The sequence below is a fragment of the Engystomops pustulosus genome, chromosome 5, assembly GCF_040894005.1.
Source record: "Engystomops pustulosus chromosome 5, aEngPut4.maternal, whole genome shotgun sequence".
Lineage (NCBI taxonomy): Eukaryota > Metazoa > Chordata > Amphibia > Anura > Leptodactylidae > Engystomops > Engystomops pustulosus.
Window position 1 is genome coordinate 27,911,477 of NC_092415.1, and position 26,578 is coordinate 27,938,054.

The window sequence follows — 26,578 nt, forward strand, 5'->3', positions numbered from 1 at the left end:
TTTACTAAGGACCCGATTCACGTTTTCACGGCGTGTTACCCTGATATTTCCGCCATTTTTCCCTGTATTGCCACGGTTTTTTGGCGCACACGATCGGATTGTGGCGTATCGGCGCTGGCATGCACGCGACAGAAATCGGGGGGCGTGGCCGAACGATAACCCTACGGATTCTGAAAAACCACTGCATTTTTTTTTAAAAAGTGTCGCGGGACTTGCACTTACCTTCACCAGGTATAGGATGGTGCATTCTGGCGGGCCTCGGCGGGTCTCGGCGGACTTCAGCGCAGCAGCGACACCTGGTGGACGTCGGAGGAACTGCCTTAGTGAATCGCCGGAAGACCCGAATCCACCGCAGAGAATGCGCCGCTGGATCGTGAATGGGCCGGGTAAGTAAATCTGCCCCACCATGTCAGATTTGGTGCAGACACTCAAAACCACTAAGTGCCGGACTGTTGCTTGCACCAAAAAAAGTTGCAAATTAGAGACAAACTTACTAACTGCGCCAAAAAATTGCACCAAAAAATGGCAATGATCAATGTCCCCCTTTAGGCACAAAAAAAGAAAAACTTAAGATAAATCTGCCCCATAGTTAATCTATCTATATATATATATATATATATATATATATATATATATATATATATATATATATACAGATGACAGATAGATTGTAGATAAATGTGAGACAGATAGGAAAATACAAGTCCGCTTAGTGTAGGGAAAACTCCTCAATAATGAGGGGTGCAAAGCCTCCTCAGGTCCTGGATGGATCCTTAAGAATTGGGGTATTTGCGCAATTTCCAACAATTCAAATAAAGTTGTGATTTATTTAAACTGTGGTAACATTTCGGTGTTAAAAAAAAAGGTGGTTAACACCGAAACGTTGCCACAGTCTCAATAAATCACAACTTTATTTGAATTTCTAGAAATTGAACAAATACCCCGATATGCTCAAAAAGGCACTTAAATACAGCCAAAAAAGGTGCATCAGACCAAGATAAATGACCCCCATTGTATTTCTTATCCGAGAGAGTCCCGGGGCTAGGGTCCATGCAGATCATCTATGTGAAAAGACGGCTTATAATGGGGGGAGGAATCAATACTGTTTTATGACTTAGAAGGGTTGCGATGGGGCCAATCTATTCATAGGCTTCTCAAAGGGTCCTGTGGTCCTGTTTGCATCCGTAGGCTGCAATCGACCCGATCTATGTCAAAAGAGCGTCCTATTGGAATGCTGAAAAAATAATAATGAATTTGAATTAATGAGTAAAATATTTGCATACAGGCAGTCCCTTGGTTACATACAAGATTGGTTCCATAGGTTTGTAATTAAGTTGAATTTGTACGTAAGTCGAAACTGTATATTTTATCATTGTAGATCCAGACAAAAAAAATTTTTTTGCCCCAGTGACAATCGGAGTTTCAACATTTTTTGCTGTAATGGGACCAAGGATAATCAATAAAGCTTCATTACAGACACCTTACAGCTGATCATTGCAGTCTGGGGGCTATAGTAACATCCAGAGAGCTTCACCAGAGGTCACAGGAGGCAGACGGGTCCGTCTTTAACTAGGGGTTATCTGTAAGTCAGGTGTCCTTAAGTAGGGGACTGCCTGCATACATCAGTAGTGCAATTGTGTAAATTTCGATCTGCTCAAACTACATGGACACAATTCCATATATTTTCTAAGATACAGGCGGTCCACTACTTAAGAACACTCGATTCACATACGACCCTTAGTTACAAACGGACCTCTGGATATTGGTAATTTCCTGTACTTTAGTCCTAGGCTACAATAATCAGCTGTAACAGTTATCACAGGTGTCTGTAATGAAGCTTTATTGTTAATATTGATTCTAATGACAACCCAACATTTTTAGAATCCAATTGGCACAGAGACCAAAAAAGTTCTTGCTGGGATTATAATGATAAAATATACAGTTCCGACTTACATACAAATTCAACTTAAGAACAAACCTGCCTGTATATAGATAATAAAATGTCTCTTCTCCTGATTAACCACTATCTGCCCTATAGCTATGATATCGGCCCACTTACTTCAGTAGAATCCCCCCCATCATGTCATTAGAGAACATTGGATGTTTGTATCATATGTATCGAGATAAGACCTTCGCTCTAATGACATACATTATTCTTCATACCTTTTGACCTAATCTGAATTCTTCCCTTAAAATGTGTTACTATAGGTTGCCCTGCGGCATGACAAATTGTACAGGAAGCCGTGTCATGCTTAGCTGTGTTTGACTGAGAACAGATACAAGTCCCTTATCGCTCGAGGTAAACACTTGAAACATTTAACCCGGCTGAATGGTGCTAAATGGAGGTGGACAGTCATCTGGATTATGAATCACCTAAATGACACATGGAGGGAAAGATTTTAATGCACACGACTGAAGATTTTCCTGTTAACATTCTTTCATTGAAGGACAAAATATTGGCCCGTAGAAAAGCCGGATGTAAATCAATAAGGATAAACCGGGTCTACATTTGGATATATAGTAAATTTAGTTTCTGAGGAATAACTTGAAAGGAGTTTTAAAGGACTTAAAGGGCTTAAGAGAGTGCATCAGTTTTCGATGAGAGGTGGGGGGGGGGGGGGTCCAAGCAAGCAGATGTTTAGAGGGTCTGCGATTTTTGGGTGAACGTGCAGGAATATGATCCATTCTGTACTGGCTTTGCATGATACTACTTAAAGCTCTGTCCCATGGACATAAATAGAATTGAGCTGCAGTACCATGCATGGCCTCTACAGAATGTGTGGCACTGTGTCTGGTAAAGAATTTAGAATCCTACATGTAGCACTGAATCTTCTTTCCTTCTTATGATGGCTAGCCACCATACACATAGATAATCAACTGCCCCCACACAAAAAAGGGGGGCTTTTAACATCCAAGGGTCACTTCTAGCGCTATGACTTTATACCATACACTAGAAAACCAAAAAGAATACTAAGCAACCCAAAAAAAGAGTGCAACCATATACCAGCCTGGCTAGTGCCAGGAGGACACTTCGATGACAACCAATAGACCCAAAGTCCTATAGTTACATTGTGGCAGATTTATCAATGGTTTCTGAGGTATAACTGTTTTAGTTGCTGATGGAAACCAATCAGAGCTCAGATGTAATTTTATAAACAGCTGTTGGAAAGTGAAAGCTGAGCTCTGATTGGTTCCCGTGAGCAACTAGAGCAGTTCTGCTTTCAGACATTTCTGATACATCTCCCCCATTCTGTGTATAGGTCTTACGAGCAGGGCCCTCACTCCTATTGTTCCATATGAGTTTGTACCCTGTCACTACATCGCTATCACTATGTCGCTATAGAAATATAGATTATTATTATTTATTATGTGATGTGTCAATAGAACCTAAAAGTGGCTACAAATTGGATCATGAGGGTTTTCCAATTTCCGTAAGGGCAGTTGTCAGGAAATGGCAAGATCAGACATGTTGGATTTCAACATGCCCAATCCTTTTTTCTAATAGGGGAAACAACAAGTTAGGTCACCCCCCTCTCCCAACTGAAAAAATTTGGTCAACCGAGCATGGATTTGTGGTGGTGTTAGAAGCGAGATAGGAGAAATAGCTTTTGGGCAAACAAACATTTTCTATTGGAGGTTTATGTGAGGTTTCACTGTGTACTTGTATTTGTTATCTATTTGATACATACTGTATATGTATATATACTATGGGCCACATTTATCACTTTTGTGCGCCTAAGTGTAGTAGTTGCGCCTAAATTCTGGCGCACTGTTTTGCCAGAATTATCACAAGCTACAACCATCTGTGATAAGTATATTTTCTGCCTCTTATTAATCACTTTACTTTAACACAGTTTAGGCGCAATTTTAGATGTTAGATTCGGGCACTTACATGTCATCCTGCTACAAGCTCCTCTCTGCTTCTCCCACATCCCAGAATGAAGATAACACTCACAGCAGCACCCAGGTGTGTGACACCCAGCACCCAGTGACCTCCTCAGCAGTGGCTTCTCCTGGAGCGGATCCCCCAGTGCTGGTCTCCTGCTACACCCCTGTTATTCTGCACAATATCCCCCTCAGACACTGTGCAGAATTACATGGGGGACACTTGTCTGTAGTATCTGCAAACTTCTGCAAACTTGTGCAAAGTTCTCTCCTCTCTTGCTGTGAGCTCAGCGTTTTGCAGAATATTTTGTAAATAGAAGGTGATGAACTGTAAATAGAGTCTGCAGCTCCTGTCTGCAGTGTATCTAATGTATCTATTATATGTTCTAGTGTCTGGCTGAGCTTTGCTGCTAGAAATGAGCTCTTCTGCAAAGGGGCTCAGTGCTTTCTTCTCAGATAACGCCACCTTCGGGCTGGAGTGTTTTTGCGCCCGTTTTTGCGCCTAAATGAAAACGTTGCAAGTGATGAATATCATTAGGCGCAGCAAAACATCTGGATTGGTAAGATAGATGAGGGAAAGCTGCTTATTTTTGCTGCGCGGCTAGTTTGGCGTTTAATCGCAAAAATGGCGCAAAAACGGTGCGCCTGAATGAAAAGGCGCAAAAACAACAGAAAAAACTAGTGATAAATGTGGCCCTATATATATCGTGTGTGTACCAGTATTAAATTTAAGGGACATGCAGTTGGAGAGGAAATCAAAAATTTGAAATGAAGGGAAAGCTACCCCGGGCTTTTCAGTACTAATGGTTTTGGTGTTGGGATCCGAGCAGAACACCTAATGTAACATAAATTGACCTTTTTGATAATTCCTCCGTTCTTTCACTTTTTCCATAGGATCAAGCTCTGACTGACAGTTGTGGATTGAACAAGACTTAAGTAGCAGAGAAGCACCTGTTTATACTGCTCCTTCAATTTTGTGGTTTGCCGAAAGCAAACACACAGGTGAAGAGGTTGGGATGATGAAAGACAATGAGCTATTACCAGGGACTTAATGGTCTTCTAAAGGAGATAAATGTCTTTGAAGTAGAACCCTTAAATTCTGTGACCTACTCTTTGACCTTTTCCAACATTTACAGTTTGTACTATAAATCCATCTTGGCCAAACTAAGCCGTCGACTTACAAATGAAACAATATGACAATACAATGTACAAAGTCAACACAAGTTTTAGTGGAAAAGTATTGAATTTGGACAAAAAGTAGTAACTGGATATCCAGGTTTCATATGTTGTGATATAACATACAACAAAAGCAAGGATTGCAACAATATCAGGCAAATTTGTGCAAAACTTTGAGCCCACTGGGGTTTCTAGGGCTATAATATTATGGACAAATCTAGGGTAGGATAAAATTGCTTCCAATGGCCCCCAAAACTAGAGATAGACCTTAGCTAACCATTCAAAGGCTCTTAGACCACTGACAGTCAACTCACCTCTGCCGGTTTCTTCTATGCAGAACATACAGGTAGAAATTTGGCAAGTGTTCAGTAAATTGGCTCCACATTAGGGAGAAGCTGGGGACTGTTACACATCACCTCAATGGGCAATTGCATGGCAACCAGAAAATGTACAGGGCATCGAGATGTACTGCCCTTAGAGGCAATTTAGTGGTCTGAAAAACGCCAGAGAGGCTACCATATGGCATTGTAGGTGGCACAAAAGTCAATGGAACAAAAAAGAATTCACTCCATGGCCCTAAAACAAAAAAAACTAAAAAAGCTAAACACAATGGAGAACACAAGATGGAACTTCCCCTGTTTCAAACTGTAGTCATAATGTTCCCCCTCTCTGGTACAAGGCTTCTGACCTAGCTGAGATTTTACCTATAGTCTCTGTTGGTTTTCTGGTGAAGACTCTGTTATGCACAGCTAAAATGGCCCGGCCCACCATCTGCCAGCCTCATCCAGTCCCACTGTGTCGTTTGGGGCTAAAAAGCCAATGGGGCAGATTTATCAAGCTGTCTGAAATTCTGAATATTCTCAGTTGGCCATGGCAACCAATTACAGCTCCCTTTTAATATATTCATGAGCACTGGTAAAATGAAAGCTGAGCTGCAATTAGTTGCCTGGGAATATTCTGACTTTCAGACAGCTTGTTAAATCTGGCCGATGTCTTCTACAAAGTGGTGAATGGTTGAATGGTGGATGTGAAAACCTTCGATCAACCACAGATGACACACATCTGTAATATCATTAGGCTTTTGTGTTGCCCATGGAGGCCATAGACAGCGCAGATTCATGAGATAATCATGTGTAAGGAAGACTTGAGATTTCATGCATAGGAACCGTATGACCTTGTGGAATTGACCTGAAAATCCATTCAAATCTGAAGATCTTCACATACAGGTCTTGTTGTAGAAAGTCCAAAGTGGATCAGCACAGCGAGTATATTGGGTCAAGTCCCAGTTCGGTGGCAAGCCTCCAACAAACCCAATCCACAGGAATGTCATTGATAATATCCAAATAAGATGTTGAGAGGCAGCACTCCGTGTAGTAAAATGATGTTTTTATTCACCCATGACAAAGGAGGTGCAACGTTTCGGCTCCTGAATGGACCTATTTTCAAGAATACTTGTTATAGGTGATCTGTAAAACCAATGCATTTCTGCAATAGTCAAGCTGTGGATTGGAACATCTCCAAAACCAGCTACAGAGTTTATACTATGAACAAAAGGGGTCTTACTGTACTTGTGCAACAACCGACCTTAAAGAGAACCCGTCATGCAAAATAACCCCCTAAACTAAATATATTTTCATAAACTGCCATTAGAGGCATTGCCTCTATCCCTTTATTGTCCCTCTACATGCCTGTAAACCTAAGCAATGAGGTCCTAAAGCTGTATGCAAATGACCTGTGAAATGTCCAATGAAGCATTAGCATATTCAAGCTGTCCGGCTTATTCATGAGTGGGAGGCACAGCCACACCCCCAGTGCATGACTGACAGCCCGTATAATGATGTGAGGCTGTATAATGATGTGCTTCCTGGTGCTGGTGGCCACGCCCCCTGCAGCCTGTGTGTGCATGTGTGTGTGTATAGGAGAGATACAGGCAGCCATGTTACAGCAGAAGATGTCAGATTCATGTGTAGCTGATGTCTGTGTCTCTCACCTGTATATTAGGAGGATGCAGCATGTCAGCAGATGCAGCACACACACTAGCCATGCTTTACTATACATTACACACAGACATGAGGAGGAGGAGGAGAGGGGAGGGGAGGGGTAACAGGGGTGACATCACTGCCTCTGACCATGTGACCAGCCTCATTTACATGATAAAAAATAGATGATTTTACAATGAATAATGTATGAAATAACTAGATAAAGGCTGGGATGGGATCCTTGTGAGCTGCTCCAACAGGTAGTAGTGACAAGACAAGTGACACAGACCTGATGACAGGTGTCCTTTAAGCATTTTTATTTTGAGCCTCACTTCTGTCCATAGGTTGGCTATAAAAATTTCAGATTGTCCCAGTGCTCAAAGGATAAAGGTTCCAGACTGGCTCTAGGGTACAACAACTGAATATGAGGGAAAGAATGCACCAAGAGGAGACCTTGGCCAACAACGTTGTCTCTATTTGTTGAACCATTGTCATGGTCCTGCAGTATCAGCTGTTGAGAGATGCTGGATGTCAACACACCTGATGTTTTGTACCTTGGGGATATGGGCAGGTGCCAGAGTTGTCTTATTTTCTGCTCTCTATAGAAATAGACATACACATTCAGTAAAGTGGGCATGTCCATGGCAGAACTGGAAGTGTTGCAAATGTCTACTAACAGACAATTAAAATAATAAAAGATGGTGAAGTAGCATCAAATCAAATTTGACCCCCAAATTTTGCCCTTTCATACAGCAGTTTTAGTCACATGTAGGTGAAACAAATATAATAGGGGGTACATGTATGATCTTGGGGGTCTAACAGTCAAAATCTTTGTGATCTCTAATCTGGGGAACTACAAGCCTGTTTCCAACCATCCTGTACGCCCATCTGGAAGTCAGACATTAATCAATTCAATACAGAATGTAGCTTTATCCTTCGCGCTATTGACTTTTTTGCGTCAAAGAGATTAGTGGATTCCATGAGGTTTCACTTGTCAGACCCCCTAAAATCAATTTATCCCCTATCTACAATGTTAATTTTAAAATAACCAATGGCATCATTTGAATCTGATCGGTCCCAGTGCCAGACCCCCCCACTCTAATGTGTGGTTTATACTGCTAGTGTTCGCATGTGGGAAAGTGACACCGTATGAGCCCACTAAGCCTCTTGGGCCCGCTTGTAACCCCACCCTTTGCATTATCTGCAATAATCACATGAAAAGTATCAAAATTATTAGGTTCACACCGTGAAATAATTACTCAGAACTTTGGATGTCAACATTCTAAAATCTAAAATCAGTTGACATTCATGACACTTTTCTGGCACGATTAATACACAGTGGGGAACATTTACTTACCCGGTCCATTCGCGTTCCAGCGGCGGCTTCTCTGACGAGCGTTCGGGTCTTCCGGCGATTCATGAAGGTCCTGCGCCCGATGTCCACCAGGTGGCGCTGCTGCGCTGAAGTCCACGGAGGTGCCCCGGAGTTCATCATCTTCATCGTGGTGCATGTAAGTATGGCGCGTGCGACCAATTTTTTTTTTAAAATGCGGCGGTTTTTCCGAATCCGTCGGATTACCGTTTGGCCACGCCCCCCGATTTCCGTCGCGTGCATGCCAGCGCCGATGCGCCACAAACCGTTCCCGGGGCAATTCAGGGAAAATCGGCGCAAATCGGAAAGATTCGGGTAACACGTCGGGAAAACGCGAATCAGGCCCTTAGTAAATGACCCCCAGTGTCTCCATTAATTCTCCCAACAGGAGAATATTTCTCAAAATTTTAGTGCAAAAAGAGTGCATAAATTTGCAACACCAGAAGACAGACATAAATTCAATGATACTTCCCCATCCCCAATTAGTTTTTAATTAATTGTTTATTTAAATGTGTTAAATGGGTAAATTGTAGAGTTTAACTTGGGCCAATTTCCAAAAATTCTACAAAAATTTTCTCCTATACAAATTCTATAAAATTTTCTGCCTCAAAAAGTCAAATCTGGATGACAAAGAAGCAGTAAGTTACTGACTTCTACCATGTGAAACTCAGTGAAAGCTTAAAAGCCGTAGAAGAAGACAACAGAGGGATTTAATAAGAAAGTGTTTGGGGGGGATGATATATGTCACGAAGATACTGACAGAGTTCACACCGCAGCGTTTTCAATAAAATTGCAGGGGAGAAAGCTGGGTAGCAGGGGGCCGGTTAGCAAAAGGTTACATTATATTAACCTACACAGGGATTTATTGGTCATTAACTAAACAGTATGTGGTCGCCGGCCCCAGGCAGCCGCGGGGCTCTTCTGACTTGTATGTTTGACATTGCCTTGGGACGCGATTGTCATTCAAAAGAAAAAGGAAACAGAGGAAGTGCAGAGTAATAACACACCACGGACCGCTGCTAGCCGCAATCACACTGGAAGACATCCAGGAGGGGTTACTGCTTAATAATTACAGAAGCCCCGTCCTACAGGTCAGGGGATTGCTATTCAGGCAACGCTCAATGAATTCAGTACAAACATCTAATAGACTTTCACATCTAGGTCCCACGTAGACCGTTGCGTAGTCCGGTGAGGGGAGCATTTTGGTGTTTTTTGATGGAAGCCTATGGCCTATTCAGGTAGATCGGATGGTAGGTTTCTACTAACATGCTAAGCCCCAAACTACCTTTTTCTAATTCTATAACACTTTGTAACCGGAACTACAATTTGTAGAACTAATATGCTAATGTTTGGCAGAGGCTCCTGGGGCGTGGAGTAGCCTTTCCGGACTGTGGGAGCAAAGGCTATTCCATGACCCAAGAGCCCTCTCCAAAAATGAGCATATTAGTTATATAAAGTGTAGTTCAAGTTAGAAAGTTTTAAAGAATTAGCAAAAGGTAGTTTAGGGCTTAGCATGTTAATAGAAACCTACCATCAGATCTACCTTAGATTCCTGATGGTTTTTTATTTTTGTTTTTGTGTTTCCATGCTTTGCTCTCCAACTTTAAAAAACTAGATATTTTGTTATCCATGTACAGAGTTGTATAAAGGCTTGGGGGACATTTACTTACATTCCCGCTGGAGTTCATCGAAAGTTCATTGTCCGACGATAATGGTCTATGCCCCGATCCACTAAGATCGTGCTCCCGATATCCTGCATGTGTCGCTTCCCCGCTCAGGTCCGCCGGAGTTCACCATCTTTTTAGTATTGCATGTAAATGCTTGGGCTTGCGACACAATTTGAAAGTTAAATCCCGCATTCAGTCCGAATCAGTCGGATCGTCTGATGTCCCCAATTTGTGTCACATGCCGCACCAAAAAAGGATAACCTGCGCCAAAATCCCAGCGCAGGCTCTTTTCAAATACTAGTGCAATCCCCAAGTAATCCCTGAAAAAGATGAACAGTCCAACGAAAGTGCGCTCCGCGACCCTTAGTAAATGAGCTCCATTGTGCGTTCCAGTGATATTATTTAATATTCCCATGTGCTGGGAAACAAGAAAAAAATTCCAAATGTGGTGATATTGGCAAAAAAACCATTTGCACCATTTTCATGTGGGCTCGGTTTTTACATTTTTCTCTTGTCATTCTGAATGACACTACCTTTTAGGTTGGTACGATCACAGGGATACCATATGTATACAGGTTTTATTGTGTTTTAAAAAATTAAAACCTTTTGTACACAAAAAAGTCTCAATTTTGCCTTGTGCTGACTCTAATAACCTTTTTAATACTTTGGTGTATGGAGCTGTGTAAGGTGTAGCTTTTCACGGGACGTGATGACATTTATACTGATATAATTTTTGGGACTCTACAACCATTTGATCACTTTTTATTTTAAAAAATGACAAAAAAGTGCCATTTCGGACATTTGGGATAGTGCCATTTCGGATATTTTTCTTAATGCAGTTCCCCGCCAGGAATAACCATTTGCATATATTGATAGATCAGGACTTTTTTACTGTTTTTTTTATTTTGATATCAGATTTAGGGAAAGGGGGGTGATTTCAACTTTACTGTACAGTGTAGCAGTATATGGGGATTTTGCAAATAATTTGTTTTAATGTGCCACCAGCACATTGTAACAGATCTTCTTAAATGACATCATTAAAGGAAATCTACCATTTGGTTTTGATTTGTAAAGTGCTACGGAATTTGATTGCACAGTAAATAAAAATTATTTACTGTGCATAATAATAATAATAATTATTATTATTATTATTATGCATTGTGAGAATGCTGTAGCGACACTGGTGCAAAAACATATTTTGTTTAATCCCTGAATTGAGTGGTTTTGCTAAAAAAAAATATATATAAAATTCAGGACCTTGGGAAAGCTGGGTTGCAAGCAGGCTGCCTACATTAACATATTACATGGAGTTGCCTGAACTGTACAGACAGGACTAATCAATCTGAGCTAGGATTACTTCTACCTGTCAGGGACAACACAGTGATGACATATTCTCGGCTTATGCTGGGCAGGACAAGGATGGATAGTTAGGGTGAAGAGAGTGCCGGGGCAGCCACAGAAACGACACAGCCTCTATATCATATATATATAGTTGTTTTTTCAGCAAAACCACTCAACTCAGGGATTAAACAAGATATGTTTCTGCATCAGTGTAGCTACAGAATTCTGTATGTTTGGTTTGCATAAAAGCAAATGGTAAATTTCCTTTTATTGAGTAATTTATTAAAAGCTCAAGTTCGGGTCTAGTATTGCGGCACTCATAGATAAGACTGGCTTCTGGAATCATAATAGTTTACTAATTCATTTTCATATTTTTAATAATGTTGGAATTGTTGATGCGTATACAGATGGTAATATCACATTTGAGTTATAAGTGAAGAAATAATAAAGCGATGGGACCTATCATTCACTTTCTCTAATGTATCACAACCCAAGACATTGAGTTCCGCAGAATATACAGAACTTTGTTATACAAACTACAATTCATGTTACTTCCCCAGTCCCTCTATTTACACTAGATGTGCCAAATCCAGAAGAATTCCCCATTCCTCAGAGAAACAATGGCTCCTAAATGTTTCATCAAAGCGTTTGTCATTTATATTGTGTTTATTACATTCACTGGAATAACATCCACATATGTCGCCAAATTGCAACACAATGTAAGGAAAGGTCACGTGTAATGTGGTCAAGACCGGCTTAGTAGTAACCAAAAAGTACATCTAAAAATAAACACACATTACCAGACTCCAAACATAAGATCATTCTCCGCCGTCTGCACAGTATATCACATCTTACAGTATATAGTAGGATAGATATTTGTTGTGGATACAAGGGATGGATGAGTGGGAGATTATTAGTACCCGGTTACACATAGGGGGGGATTTATAAACGCACTTGCGCCACAATTCTGGTGGTTTTGCACCAAAAACACTGTCTAAAATGCCTTGCACCACAGTTATCAAGGCTTTTAAACCTTTTTTGGCACTTTTCTGACTTGTCCGATTAAGGGGTGTGACCTTGGGGGGAAATGGGTGTGGCCTTGCAAGAAAGGGGCGTTCCTTGCAGGAAATCGTCCAAAATTCTGGAGCACAGCTTAGACCAACTAAAAGTAGGTCTAAAGTAGGAGCCGACAGTCTTATTCTGCACCAGAATTCATCATCACAGTGATAAATCTGGCGCAGAGAAAGACCAGGGTTTTCCAGTTAGAAACTGGGGGAACCTGAGACACATTGTTAAATCCCCCCCACCATAGTATCACTAGAATTAGCGAATCCTTAAAGGGAACTTATCACCAAGCTTTACCCCTCCGGTAGGGTATGAAATATCTTTTCTAGAAATCCTTTTTTGATGTGAAATCTCCCCCCGTTTACCTATAAAATATTTGCTCCAAAGGCAGTAAATATGACTCTTCTCACTTCACTTTCACATGAGATGAGTCAAGTTTAGTGATTGCAGGGGCAGTGTCACTTACCTTCTATAGAAACATGCTTTTTGCCCCATATTAACAATAGGAATTTCATATTTCAGAACTAGATATAAAGTCACTTAAAAAATAGGCGGGAACTGGAGCTTTTTCTGTGGTTTGCATTTCCACCATTTCCAGGGGTTCTAGAAATTAAGAAGTTTGCTCCAGAAAAAAAAAATCTTGTACCCATCTCCACCACCACCACCATGTCAACAGTTTTGTTCATATTAATTTTGATGTGAGTTGAATACTACACTATTTTGTCCATTTTTACTATGTAGACATTTTAAGCATATGTGTCTCTATGATAACATAATGTAGCAAAGTCCAATCTTCCTTGGTATTGCAGTACATGGAGGGAGTGATCAGACACCCTAGGGCAGTGGTGGCGAACCTATGGCACGGGTGCCAGAGGTGGCACTCAGAGCCCTTTCTGTGGGCACTCAAGCCATCGCTCCAGGACAGAGTTCACCAAACAGGAACAAATCCATTAAATCTTCCTGCAGTCCCAGGCAACCTATGAGATGCTGCACTCAGTGCATATTACAGCGACACTTCATTGACTGTTTGGAACTGCTTCAAAAAAGAGAAGGTGTTGAAAGAAGTGCATTACCTTTGGAGGTCCTCCTGCTAGACCCTTCATTTTTCATGTACAGAGAGACCCTGGAGAGAAGCTACAATGATAGTCTGAATTTGCCCACCTTATTTCAACTGCATTGGTGGTCTCAGGGGGCCGATACGATTGAAAGATGTGGAAGAACAGGTAGCAATAAGTTACTGATTAAAATGCCATGTTGGCACTTTACAGTAAATAAGTGGATTTTGGTTTTAGTTTGGGCACTCGGTCTCTAAAAGGTTCGCCATCACTGCCCTAGGGGGTATAAAAATACAGTAAAAAAATTTATTCAAAAAGTTTTTAAAAATTGCAAAACAACTAAAAGTTAAATCACCCCCCGTTCCCTAGAACTGATAAAAAAAAAATAAAAAAAGTAAAATTATAAACATGTTAGGTATCTCAGCATCCCAAAATGCCTGATCTATCAAAAATGGTAAACTGCATAACGGAAACTAGTGGTCAAACTGCCACTTTATCACCATTTTGCATTATATAAAATTTTGAATAAAAAGCGTTCAAAAGGTTGCACAGCCCCCAACTTGGTAGAAATGAAAACAGCATCTTGTCCCGCAAAAAATGACACCATACATAGCTCTGTACACCAGAGTATGAAAAATGTATTAGTGTCAAATTTGGGCAAAAATTGTGATTTATTTTGTTTTCAAAAGGTTTTTAAGTTTGAAAATCTATTAAAACATAATAAAACCTATATGAATTTGGTACCACTGTGATTGTAACGAAGATATCAACTTGAGGTGTCATTTGGAGCTCACAGTTAGAGTTGTGAAAACAGAGCCCACCAAAAAAATTATGCATGTTTTTTTTTTGCCAGTTTCAACATATTTGGAAGTATTTTCCAGCTTCACTGTACACCATATTTTTCTAACTATAAGGTGCACCGGATTATAAGGCGCACCATCAATAAATTCCTGCTAAAATGTCTAGGTTCATATATAAGGCGCACCAGATTAAAAATGACCAGCTGGTGGCAGACCTGTGCACAGTTCAAGGCAGTTGTCTGTAAGTACGGTTCATATATAAGGTGCACTGGACTATAAGGCGCACCTTTGATTTCTGAGAAAATCAAAGGATTTTTTGTGCCCCTTATAGTCCAAAAAATATGGTAAATACCATCACTAGGAAAGACAATTTATTGTATAGAAAACAAACCTTTATACACAGAACAATTTTAAAAAGTTATGAATTGTTGAGGAGGAGCAAAAATTAGAAACCAAATAATGAAAAAGGGCAGCAGCGTTAAGGGGTTTATATTTCCATATTTTTGTCCAACAGTTTTCAATACTGTGCACTTCAATGGGTGGCAAAGGGCACCCAGAAAAAATAGGTGCAACTATGTCACATCCTGACACTGACCTGATCAACTAATACCGTGGGACACTATTAGATAATGTGGAGCAATTGCACAAAGCAAGTTCTAAGACAAATAATGCACAGTGCACCCATTTTTATATAAAATGTAACAAAGCCTGAGGAAATCCATCCTGATAAACCAGAGAAACCTTATCAAGGCACCATGACTGTGGTAATCTTCTTATATTTGTTATATATGTCCTCCTTCCTTCTCAGTTCAACTTTCAAAACTATGCGAATGAGCCCGAAGGACTCCGTTGGATGTTACCGGAGCCCCTCCATGCTGTAGCTTCACAGGTTGTTATAGTGTACAGGATCACTTTCCCCTCTTACTGTGTGAGTTTATTATATCTTGCAAAAAGAGGGGGAAATTCTGAGGGAGCAGAGGGGAAGACAATAAAATAGCTTTACCTGGCTCCATAGCAATGCACAGAGTTTGGGCCGTAACACGGGGAAATATAGGACATGTCCTATCTTTTTCCCTTGTATGGGTGCGGCAACGTATCGATCCGTGTGGCAATTGCCGTCTATGGGGGACGCAAGCTTGTAGCCATAACTACGTCCCACTACGGTCATGTGAATGCGGTCTTAGTGTCCCTGGTTTATCATGATGGATTTTAATAGAAGATTTCCTTTAAATCACCAGATCAAGGATTGTAAACCAAACATGCATACATATTGGTATGTGCACCCTCTGCCAGGATCTGCTGTTCTTTTAGCTTCTTATGCCCTTGTCTTTAAGAAAAAGGGGCTTTAAAAATTATGCAAAGAGGCCTCAGGGGCTCCAGGCTCAATTAACTCCTTTGGAGTTTGCATAATTATGCATTGGCATAATTTTAAAAGCCTATTTTTGTAAAAACCAGGGCATAAGAAGCTAGAAGAGCAGATCCTGCCAGTAGGGGTGTACACTAGTATGTCAGTGTCTTGGTTTACAATCCTTGATCTGGTGATAGATGTCTTTTAAGGGGTTGTATGTCAACACATATTGGGAACTCAAACTGAGACCCTTCTGGAGCCTCATATCCGCATATATTTTTAGTTGCATCCTGGGCTAATGAAACACTTGTACAACCCCATTAGATAGTAGAGAAGTTACATACATAGGATAAATAATAAAGAAATGGATGTTGGACCCTCACTGATCAATACCATAAGATTTCTAGGTCCATTGTCCTTCCTCAGAGGAGTTTAATGGGAGCGATGGGCATGAATGGAGCTGACCGAAATAGCGGCACCTCTGCTTTTGTAATTAGTGAACGGCTCGGTAATGGACCCCAATATGACATGTATCACCCATCCCATTGATAGGTGATAAATGTGCTTTTTGAGGGCACCCCTCCATTAAATTGTTACCTAGTATATTTTTTTGCATAATAAATACTAAACTCCACCAAGTATGTTCAAACATAAGCTTCAAAGCATCATACAAATTCTTCCCGTCCTCTCTAAACACCTGCTAACCAACTTAAGCCCTTGCCCTCTGTATCCAAAAAACGCTTGAGCAAACATAGCCGTGAAGTGGCTCACACATGGGCCAAAGTGTTTAGTATACTCTGTGATGAAGTCAATGAAATCTGATAATTAGTGTTCATATGTAACAAAGACCTCACGTTCAGGTCTGGCAAGCAAGAGAAGCCCTTGTTCCAAGCCGTCTATTCCTCCAAGACGAGTGCTGTGGTTCATTTAGAACTTCTCATTCAACACCTTTGGTGAGTAAAATCGTCATTGTTGCCATGTCACTTAATGCCTTGTCACATTTAACATTCCTTCTAACTCCACTGATGTGATCAATAACACAATCTTTGCTCACAGCCACTTCTGGTTTTCTTCTTTCAGAATCTCTTTCACATGTTCTTGTGAACTTTGGTTGATGGTCTGTACCGATGGTTGGCAGTATGCAGATCTGCAAACGAGATAGAATTCCCAGCCAACCCTTGGAAAAACGTTACACACTTTCCACACTTTAAAAGTAAAACTAATCTGGACATTGGACACTCATAATGTTATGAATCAACGTTCTGACTGGTTGATAAATTTGGTTGGACAAAACTATCATCGAGTTGTTATAGTACGGAGGGTCTTTCCATCAATCAGAACAGGTGCCCTGGTCTGCTTAAATTTGCTTGACATACAGTTATGTGCAAAAGTTTCAGGCAGGTGTGGAAAAAAAACAGTAACGTTAACAGACTTTCAAACATAAAAAAGTGTTGAAAATGTATCCTGCTGCAGGAGGATGATCCCAAACATCCAACAAATATCATTAATAACAAAAAAGTAGTGATACAGCCCCCAAAAAGCTGGGATCTCCCCATCATCTAGTCTTCCTCACATGAAGAGACAGAAGAATATTACATCCATAGAACATCTCTGCTTAGTTCTCCAAGATGTTTGGAACAACCTGCCTGCCGAGTGCCTTGCAAAACGGTATACAAGCGTATCCAGAAGAACTGATGCTTCACACTAAATATTCTCCTTCATTCACCTTCCATTTTATTAATTGTTAATGAAAAACTATCAAAGGGAAGACCTTATAGCCATAGACTGGGACAATGTTCTCAAAGACAAAAGCCACCACCAAAAATGGGACTTTTTCTCATTTATTCTAAAAAATCATGTGAGAAACACATACCATATGGGAAAAAGCATAAGAGGAACAAGAAAAAGCCAATGTGGCTAACTAGTCTTGTAAGGAAAGCAATAAGCAAGAAAGAAAAGGCGTTTAAGTTGCTAATACGTGAAGTTAGCTATGAGGCATTACAGGATTATAGGGAGAAAAATAAATCCTGTATAAAGGCTGCAAAAATTTTTCAAAGTTTTGAAGCATTTTTCAACATTGGCAAACTGTCTGTCCATTCAATAATTTGTGTTCTGCCAGGATTCTCTACTTTACTCAGGAATCAATGGTCTTAAAGATATTTCCTGGGTTTAAGGCTTTGATATTGATGACATATCCCTCCGTACCTATTCTCGGTTACCTCTGGCATTGAAACTGCTGTAGAAGACACAGCCAGAATTTGGCTCCACCTAGTATGTATTGGCAGTACCGGATAATTCCATATCAGCTCAACCTAGCTGTAGTTATCGGTGACAAAACATACAGAATAATAAGAGGCAGCTATGTTCTTTTAGTCAGGGGTGTCAAATTCAATGACATCTTTAGTCGTATCGGTCCAATGGTTTCCCTTAAAAAAAAGACAATTCTACTTGTAATGCTGTACAAATGTAATGTACAGCATTGTAAAATGTAAAAAAAAATGTAAAAAAAAACAGTCTCCATTGAGCTTGATTGTGCATGGTTACGGTGTGGTAAGCACACCATGTCTCACAACACCTTTACCATGCCCAAGCGGCCGCACCCCAAAGAATGGTCCCTCAGTTTCCTAAGGAGATAGGAGGGGTGCGGAGTGCTCTCTCTTCCCATCTACACCCTATTTGCACCTAACACCCAACATCCTCCTACCACCATATCATTGGCTGTAACATTTGCAGCTTGATGGGTGGAGAACTGATGCCTAAGGATAGCTCAGCTTTATGTGCAGGACCCAGAGCAGGAGTTCCTATGAAGATCTGACCATTCGTAAAACAACTGAGCGTAAATTGGGAGGTGTGTCACTTCTAGATACATTCTAAATTTTGTGATTTTTTTTTAGCTCTCATAACAAAAAGTTCTCTTCCCCCATTATTGCTGAGTGGTAACTGTGATGGGTACACTGGCAGCAGGGTGAGATTTTGGTAGCTGCACTTTGGAATGGATCTTGGTCCAGCCGTCTGCCATTGACAGGGCAACTGTGGGACACTAGTAGAGATGAGCGAACATACTCGTCCGAGCTTGATGCTCGTTCGAGCATTAGCGTACTCGAAACTGCTCGTTGCTTGGACGAATACTTCGCCCGCTCGAGAAAATGGCATCTCCCGCCGTTTTGCTTTTTGGCGTCCAGAAACAGAGCCAATCACAAGCCAGTAGACTCTGCACTCCACCCAGCATAACGTGGTACCCTTACACGTCGATAGCAGTGGTTGGCTGGCCAGATCAGGTGACCCTGGAATAGACTAGCCCCTGCCCGCGCTGCTCGCGTCATTCTCTTTCTGGATGCCGCTAGGGAGAGAGCTGCTGCTGGTCAGGGAAAGCGTTAGGGTGTTCTATTAGAATAGTGTTAGGCAGGAGTGATTCTACAAGAACCCAACAGCCCTTCTTAGGGCTACAATAACGTTATACTTTACTTTTTTTTGGTTTGCCTGTGGCTGGGCTTGCTGGCATTAGTAGTGCAGCTAGTACCATATTGTGAGTAATTAGCAGGGGGACTTGCTACCGTTGTGTTTAGCACTTAGTGACACACATATCCACCTCAAACACCGAAGTGGGACAATTTATTAGGGGTTTGATTAGAATTAGGCTACATTCACACGAACGTATGGGGGACGTATATACGGCCGCCGTATATACGGCCGATATACATCCCCCATACACTTCTATGGGCGCACGGCACCCTACGGGAGCGGTACGGTGCAGCACATGTGCGGCACCGTACCGTTCCGTACCCGGGAAAAAGATAGGACATGTCCTATCTTTTCCCGTAATACGGCGCCGTGCGCCATAGGTTGCTATGGAGAGGGGCGGGGGTGAGCTGCGCTCACCTCCTCCTCCTCTCCCCGTACACTGCCGTTGCCCGCTACGGTACGGTACGGGCGGGCAACGGCAGTGTGAATATAGCCTTAGGCAGTCTGCTGATTTATTTTTTTTTACCTTTATTTCTTTTTATAGCTCAAAGTCATCTTGCAAAGCAGTGTGCTTTCACTGCAGGCTAGAAAATAGCCATAGGAGAACCCCAATGGCTTACTTAGGCCTACAATAGCGTTATATTTTCCTTTTTTTTGTTTGCTTGTGGCTGGGCTTGCTGGCACTAGTAGTGCAGCTAGTACCATATTGTGAGGAATTTGCAGGGAGACCTGCGACCGTTGTGTTTAGCTCTTAGTGACACACATATCCACCTCAAACACCGAAGTGGGACAATTTATTAGGGGTTTGATTAGAATTAGGCAGAGTCTGCTGATTTATTTTTTTTTACCTTTATTTCTTTTTATAGCTCAAAGTCATCTTGCAAAGCAGTGTGCTTTCACTGTAGGCTAGAAAATAGCCAAAGGAGAACCCCAACGGCTTACTTAGGCCTACAATAGCGTTATATTTTCCTTTTTTTTGTTTGCTTGTGGCTGGGCTTGCTGGCATTAGTAGTGCAGCTAGTACCATATTGTGAGGAATTGCGACCGTTGTGTTTAGCTCTTAGTGACACGCATATCCACCTCAAACATCGAAGTGGGACAATTTATTAGGGGTTTGATTAGAATTAGGCAGAGTCTGCTGATTTATTTTTTTTTACCTTTATTTCTTTTCATAGCTCAAAGTCATCAGGCACAGCACAAAATCTAGTTGTGTGCTGTCAGTGTAGGCTAGAAACTAGCCATAGCAATAGGATAGCATCGTTTTGTTTAAAAAAAATAAATAAAAAACACACAAAAAAAAAAAATGTAAGTTTACACTTTAATTTTGAAAATGTTTAACCCGAGGGCTAGGGGTAGAGGACAAGGGCGTGGACGTGGACGTCCAACTACTGCAGGGGTCAGAGGCCGTGGTCCTGGGCGGGGTGAGACACCACCTGCTGATGAGGGAGCAGGGGAACGCCGCAGAGCTACACTCCCTAGGTTCATCATGTCTCAAGTTACTGGGACTCGTGGTAGAGCACTGTTGAGGCCAGAACAGTGCGAAGAGGTGATGCTTCTAGCCATTTGTCCACCAGTCAGTCTTCCACGCAGTCCACTCATGTCACCGAAATCAGCACTCCTCCAGCTCCTCCACCTCAGCCTCCTTCCCCCCAGTCTGCCCCCTCCCAGCAAAATTTGGCATTTGAACCGGCATACTCTGAGGAACTGTTTTCTGGACCCTGCCCACAGTCACAAACCACTTGTCCGGTTGCTGCTGAGCAATTTTCCGATGCCCAGATTTTCCACCGGTCGCAGTCTGTGGGTGATGATGACATTATTGACGTAGTGGAAGAAGTGTGTAAAGAGGTGTCGGACGATGAGGAGACACGGTTGTCAGACAGTGGTGAAGTTGTTGTCAGGGCAGGAAGTCCATGGGGGGAGCAGACTGAGGGATCGGAGGATGATGAGGTGACAGACCCAAGATGGGTTGATAGGCCGGGTGAACACAGTGCTTCTGAGACGGAGGCGAGTCCTATAGCAGAACAGGTTGGAAGAGGCAGTGGCAGGGCCAGAGCTGGTGCATCAGCGCCAAATGTTGCCCGTAGTCAAGCTCCCGTGGCGAGGGCTAGATTTTCAGAAGTCTGGAGGTTCTTTAAAGAAACACCGGATGACCGACAGACTGTGGTGTGCAACCTTTGCCAAACCAGGATCAGCAGGGGTTCCACCACTACTAGCTTAACTACCACCAGTATGCGCAGGCATATGAATGCTAAACACCCCACTCAATGGCACCAAGCCCGTTCACCTCCGGCTGGGCACACCACTGCTCCTTCCCCTGTGTCATCTGCTAGTCAGCCCCCTGCCCAGGACCACGGCCCAAACACCTCCCGTGCGAAAACCCCATCTTCGCCTCCACGATCCTCCACAGCATCCACCAGCGTTCAGCTCTCCATACCCCAGACGCTGGAGCGCAAAAGGAAGTATAGCGCAACCCACCCACATGCCCAAGCCCTCAACATCCACATCTCCAAGTTGCTTAGCCTGGAGATGCTGCCCTATAGGCTGGTAGAGACCGAGGCCTTTTGAAACCTCATGGCGGCGGCCGCCCCTCGGTATTCGGTCCCCAGCCGCCACTACTTTTCCCGATGTGCCGTCCCAGCCCTGCACAAGCACGTGTCAGACAACATCATCCGTGCCCTGACCAACGCCGTTTCTGACAAGGTCCACCTGACCACGGACACGTGGACGAGTGCTGCCGGGCAGGGCCACTATATATCGCTGACGGCACATTGGGTTAACTTGGTGGAGGCTGGGACCGAGTCTGACCCTGGGGCTGGTCATATACTGCCGACGCTGAGGATTGCCGGGCCTACCTCAGTCCAGGTCTCAAAGGCCTACTATGCCTCCTCCTCCTCCCACCCCTCCTCCACCTCCTCCGCCGAATTACCATCCGTGGGCATGGCGCCATCAGTCGGTAGCTCTAGGCACAGCAGCAGTGCCGTCGCTAAGCGACAGCAGGCGGTGCTCAAACTGCTGAGCCTAGGCGATAAAAGGCACACCTCCCAAGAGCTATTACAGGGCATCACGGCGCAGACTGATCTGTTGCTGGCACCGCTGAACCTGAAGCCAGGCATGGTTGTGTGTGACAACGGCCGTAACCTGGTGGCGGCTCTGCAACTCGGCAGACTGACACATGTGCCATGCCTGGCCCATGTGTTAACCCCTTAACGCTGAAGCCACTTTTCACCTTCCTGACACGGACCATTTTTTAAAATCTGACATGTGTCTATTTAAGTGGTTATAACTTTGGAACGCTTTAACATATCCAGTTGATTTTGAGATTGTTTTTTCGTGACACATTGTACTTCATGCTGGTTGAGAAATTTAATAAATATATTTAGTATTTATTTATGAAATAAATGGAATTTTGGCAAAAATTTTGAAAAAAAACAATGTTTTCCAAATTCAAAATTTTCTACTTTTTGGAAAGTTGGTCATATCACTAAAATAACTTGATAACTAACATTTTCCATATGTCTGCTTTAACTTGGCATCATTTTTCAAACATCTTTTCCTTTATTTTGGATGTTAGGAGGCTTATAACTTTAGGTGCAATTTTTCAGATTTTCACGAAAATCATCAAAACCTACTTTTGGAGGGTCAATTTAGTTAGAAGGGACTTTATAAGGCCCACATGACAGAAACCCCCCACAAATGACACCATTTTAGAAACTACACCCCTCAAAATATTCAAAACAACCTTTGGGAATTTTGTTAACCCTTTGAGCGTTTCATGAGCGTGAAAGATAAATGAAAGTGAAATTAGAGAAATGTAATTTTATCTTACTATAGATTCATTGAACACTAAAATTTGCACCTTCACAATGGGTTAAAAAGGAAAATGCATTTTACAATGTTGAGGGCAATTCCTCTTGAGTATGTCAATACCCATTTTGTCACTGTACCCTTCTGTACGGGCACAGGGGGGCACTTGGAATGGAAAGAGCGTTGTTTCGTTTTTGCAGGGTAAATATGGCTGAAAAAGTTTACATGTGTCAGAATGCATTTGGAGAGCCATAGTGGTACCAAAACAGAGGAAAGCCCCAACATGAGACACCATTTTGGAAAGTACACCCCTTGGAGAGTTTAGCAACGTGTAATTTGTGTATTTTCCCCAAAAGGTGTTTGATTCAATTAGGCCCCAAAAGGGAAAAAAGGTGAAAATTTTCTCAAAAAAGTCACTTTTACCCCAAATTTTTGTAAGCCACAAGGGATAAAAGATGAAACAACCCCATAAATGTGTAAAACTATTTCTCCTAAGCACAGAACTGCACCACTTTTGCATATAAAGTGTTGTATGGGTGCAAAGTAGGGCTCAGAAGGGAAAGAGGGGCTTTGGCCTTTTAGAAGCCAGATTTGACAATCATCCTTTACATGTGTCAGGATGCATTTGGAGAGCCCTAGTGGTACCAAAACAGAGGGGAACCCCAACAAGTGTCACCATTTTGGAAAGTGCACCCTTTGGAGAATTCAGCAAGGTGTAATATGTGTATTTTCCCCTACAGGTGTTTGCTTCAATTAGGTCCTAAAAGGAAAAAGGTGAACATTTTCCCCAAAAAGTCACTTTTACGGCTAATTTTTGTATCCCATAAGGCATTAAAGATGAAACAACCCCAAAAAATGTGTACTAGCATTTCTCCCGAGTATAAAATTGCCCCACACATGCAAATAAAATGTTGTATGGGTACGCAGTGAAGCTCAGAAGGGAAAGAGGGGCGTTGGCCTTTTAGAAGCCAAATTTGACAGACATCCTTTACATATGTCAGGATGCATTTAGAGAGCCGTAGTGGTACCAAAACAGAGGGGAACCCCAACAAGTATCACCATTTTGGAAAGCACACCCCTTAGAGAATTTAGCAAGGTGTAATATGTGTATTTGTCCGTAAAGGTGTTTGATTTAATTAGGACTTAAATAGATAAAAGGTGAACATTTTCTTATAAAGGTCATTTTACTCCTAATTTTATATAGCCACAAGGGATAAAAAAATGTAATAACCCCTCAAAATGTGTGAACCTATTTCTCTGGAGTGTAGAAGTGACCCTAATCTTTGAATGCACACCCCTAAGAGAATTTTGCAATGTGTAATATATGTATTTGCCCCTACAGGTGAATGATCCAATTAGGCCCGAATCATTAAAAAGGTGAAAATTTTCCTATAAATGTCACTTTACCCCTAATTTATGTAAGCCACAAGGGATAATATATTAAATAACCCCGAAAAAGGTGTAAAACTATTTCTCCTGAGTGTAGAAGTACCCCACATGTGCATATAAAATGCTTTATGGGCGCACAGTAGAGGAAAAGAGGGATGTTTGTCTTTTAGAGGCCAAATTTGTAAGAAATCCTTCACATGTGTCAGGATACATTTGGAGAGACGTAGTGGTACCAAAACAGAGGAAAACCCGAAAAGTGACCCTAATTGTTGAATGTACACCCCTTGGGGAATATAGCAAGGTGTAATATGTGGTGTAGTGTAATACATGTGGTGAAATGAGCATTTTGAACATATAGGTGGTTTCCAAATACGATGTGCAATGGAGTCCAAGATGGAAATTGCAATTATTTCTGGAAAGTTCAGTGCCCGCTATGTGGCGCCTCTTATGAGATAATCGAGGGGTATAGGGAGCAACGGGACATAACAGTTGTTACAATTATTCATTTTACCGAAATTAATTCACAATAGGTTGGGCGTGAATTGTGAATGTGTTGCGTATAAGGAGGTAGAATATACCAAGGGACCAACTAAACTTTTGTCACTCTGGAGTTGTCGCAGGTCTCTTAGTAGTATGTAGTGTCCATCCTAACTTCTCTTTTGGAACAGACTCTTTATTGAGTCCTACCATTAGAAGCAGCAGAATTCACCGGGAAAATGCTGTCCTGGAACATCTAAACCAGAGGTACTGGGGCCCCGTCCTTCTTGTCCCAATATTAGTTTCCTAATATCTTCCTCTTGAAAACAGAGAAATGATACGGCAGGACATGCACATTGGAACAGCTCGTAAGAGTTGTACAACGTAATCTGTACAATGTGCACGGCCCGCACTTTTGTACCATATCTTGGTTTTTCGTAGGGAAATTATCGCCAAGTGTTGCTCTTATTCACCCTAGCGATGCCCATTGTGACGAATATTGCTGCTTTTGGCTGGACCATATCGACCAGCAAATAGCGGCAAACATGGACAGAGGGGGGCAACAAAACCCCTCTGGACCGCAAGGCAAAATTGGTTGCTGTCAGGAACAGCCGCCACCCTGCCCCGATCACCGTGTCTACAGACATGGTGACCGGTATTACCGACGTCATAAGTAAATTTGCTGCTATCGGCTCGTCTGAATTGATGAGCCAGTAGCAGCGATAATAAACTGGGGGTGTGTGGGGGGGACGTAACCCTTCTGGTCCATGGGGCAGGATGGATGGCTGTCAGGAACAGCCGCCGTCTTACCCCGATCAGTGAACAGCCGCCGTCTTACCCTGACCGGTGTTGGAAAGTCACTACCCGCCGCACCGTTCTATAACAACGCTCGTTGGGAATAGGCTATACAATCTTTATTTATTTTTTAAGCAATTTAGACAAATAAGGGCTTATTTTTTGCGAGACGAGATGCACTGTAAAAAAAACTTAATTTTAGTGGGTTTTTAGCTTATTGAAGAAATTTTATTAACTTTTTACGTGTGGAGGAAAATAAAATCATCAATTCTTGTTTTGGATTTTTAGCATTTTTTTGGGGGGTTGTTCACTGTAGCATAACAATAATATATTATCTTTATTCTACGGATCACTACGATTACGGTGATACCTCATTTATATAGTTTTATTTTTATTTGTCCAATTTTATTGAAGGAAAAATAGAATAGAAAAAATTGCATTTGTTTTAGTATTGCCATTTTTATAGTGGCATAATTATAGTATTTTTTGGTTTACGGAGCTGGTTGTAAGCTTATTTTTTGCGTGACAAGTTGCTCTTTTTATCGGTATCATTTTGGTGCTTGTAACTTTTTCGGATCACTTTTTAGAACATTTTTTGTAAAGCAATTTGATAAAAAGTTTTAATTTTTGGCAAGTTTTTTTTTTTTTTTTTTTACCACGTTCACCGAGCGGGTCCAATTATGATTAGGATTTATTGTACAGATTGTTACGGACGCAGCGATACCAAATAAGTGGGGTTTTTTCGTGATTTAGTGTTTTTTATACTTTATTACTTGTGTAAAGGGAAATGTGGTGTTTGGGGGGACTTTCACTTTCTTTTATTATTTATTTTTACTGTAAAAAACCTTTATTTATTTAATTTTCCTTTTTTTACAGTTAATGACATCTAAGCTTGAACAAGTGATCTTCTGATCACTTGTTCAAGCTTTTTTACAGGTTACACAGTGCAATACAGATGTATTG